The following is a 2,562-nucleotide window of genomic DNA, read 5'->3' as shown; positions in this document are numbered from 1 at the left end:
GGATCCTATCAACTTTTGAGGAAACTGAACCACACCCTTGGGCGTACGGGGGTGTGGTCGGGAAAAAATTTGATTGTTACAGAAAGTGAATCCATGGATGAAATACAATCAAATTAAAAGTCCATGAGTGCTTCCACACCTTCTCCCACCGAGGGGGTGTGGTCCCAAATTGAGTATCCCCCCATGTCGTGGGAGTTGTTGGGGTGAAGTGAATCTGAAGTTACTTCTGTATGTGCGTTTGCGACGGATTATTTAATGTTCTGGACAACAAATTAGTCTGCAAATCGATTTGGAGACTCGCGGAGAGTTTCTAAAGCCAATTTCGACGAGTATCAATCTTTTGAAATTTCCATCAACTTGAGTTCCTACCATTCATAAGCACTGACTGTTAAAACAAATTTCTGGAGCCGAGAAATGATTATGTTATGCTGATTTTGATTATTTTAGCAATAAGTTAACTAGTCCTATCTTAAATTATAGGTGTCGTAACGGATCGATTCAAATCAAAATAACTCAGTTGCAAGCTTGCTGTCGATATTGCTCCAGATTTGTCCGGACTTTCTTCAAAATTAGTACGACAAATATTGATAGAATACCCACACTCTCGGAAATTCAACTCTTTATTAAAGCCATGAATAATCAGAACGAATTCCCCGTTCCGATTTACGTTTTCGATGAAATAAAGCGAAAAAATCATCTGATTCAGATTGATCCAGAAGCAATCGGGAAGACGCGATTGTTTCAAATATCACAGAAACACGTACCCGCCACAGATCTTCTGTTAGTCCTCGTCACGGCAGGGCTAAACATTAGCGTGGTGGTGTATCATGAGTACCCTCCGATTAATCCTCAGAAACTTGAACGACACTATGATCATTATTATATCCGAGAAGAGGATAGCGCTTTCAATCAAGCATTCCCGAATGCGAGCTACAAATTGTTTGACCGAAGCAGCACAGTATTTCCAAATATTGTAACACATTCTCCATTCGGCTACAGTTTGGTCACCGAAACCCAAAGGTACACAATTCAAAATTAAACAACATGAACCAGGAGAAAATCTGCAATCTAAGGTAGATGGCGGGCTTTTCGCACATGCATATTCCACACAAGTATAATTAAATTAGTATAATTAATTAAGCGTAATATAATTGAAAGGGTAAAATTTAATGCACCCCGAGAATATCTTAAATCCTCCAGTAAAATTGTCTTAATTTGCCTCGAGTTTAAAATTTTAATATGCAGAAGTGTCTTAATACGGCCCGGTATTAAAATCTTGAATTTATTTTTTCAACATGTGGAAACGGATATATTTACAATTAAAAAATAACTCAATAATACTTTCCTCGCTTTTGCTGGTCGCCCCCTCTTTCGCTTCTCACCAATGGGAATCGCCTCAGCTTCGTCTTTAACAATGAAATCTTTACGTATTTGCAATTCCCATCCTGTGTTTGCATATGCTATCTTTCCTGAATGAAGGACATGTACATTGTGAAGTCATCCAATTTGAAATAGTGTATGTCACATGCCAGAGACTCTTTTTGCATTTTCTGTATGTCAAATTTTGTCCAGGACTTCCACTCCAATTTCTTAATGTACCCATCAACATCTTCCTTCTTTACTGGATCATGACCGGTAGGAGTCACGTAGTAGTCAATTATACCGTCTCCTCGTGCTTTAGTTTTGACCGGGGCGCGTGCCTTATCGACGCTCCACATGAAAGACTTATTGTTAGTTTGAAGATTTAGCTTCCAGCAATCCAGACCTTCTTTGCCACTTCAAATTCATCCTCGTTGACTGCTAACTGGAGGAAGTCAATGTCTTCGAAAATGTTCTTCATATCGTCTACAGGTATTTTGCTTGGAAAATTTTTCTTTAGATTTTTTTTCACATGAAACAAACATTGGCTTCGTTTAAACTCTTCGGAGTAAGCCATCCTAAACCCATTGGTGATTGCTTCAGCACAATCTGCCAGAAGAATATTGGGCATATAATTCTTGTTTACCCCTTCCTTTAAAAAACGAAACATTGCTGCAAAATCTTTAGAAGTTTCTCCGCTAGCAAGGCCTAAACCAAATGGGTGGAATTCACGTAATTTCGAAATTATTTGTTTGGGTTTTTGAATTCCTTCCAACTTCTATTGTTTTATTGATTTGGTGATTTATTCCATGTGTCAGTTCATGGTCATGAATTCTTCCATTCTTGTACAAAATAGCCTGGAAGTTGTTGCCTATTGTTTGTATGACATCACAAATGCATTTGGAGAAATCATTAAAAATGGATAAAAAATCGTAAGACTACCTGGCAGATATAAATGACGGTTAACTAGGCAGCGTTTTATTGAACAGTTGTAATATATTTTCTTCCAGTCGTATATTTCGGTAGAATTTGTGTACACAAATTGCCCTTCCGATTTGATTTGACATTTCGCCGAGTCAAACGTCTCAAACTCTTGCAATTTTTCCCAGTCATTTGGAATCCTTTTAAGTTTTTTAAAAGGAGGAGGTTGGTTATCTTCTTCCGATTCACTCGAGTCAGATCAATAATAATCAAGATCCTGAA

This window comes from Folsomia candida, unplaced genomic scaffold, assembly GCF_002217175.1.
Source record: "Folsomia candida strain VU population unplaced genomic scaffold, ASM221717v1 Fcan01_Sc027, whole genome shotgun sequence".
Classification (NCBI taxonomy): domain Eukaryota; kingdom Metazoa; phylum Arthropoda; class Collembola; order Entomobryomorpha; family Isotomidae; genus Folsomia; species Folsomia candida.
The sequence above is the reverse complement of the archived record's forward strand: the minus strand, read 5'-3'. Positions refer to the sequence as shown.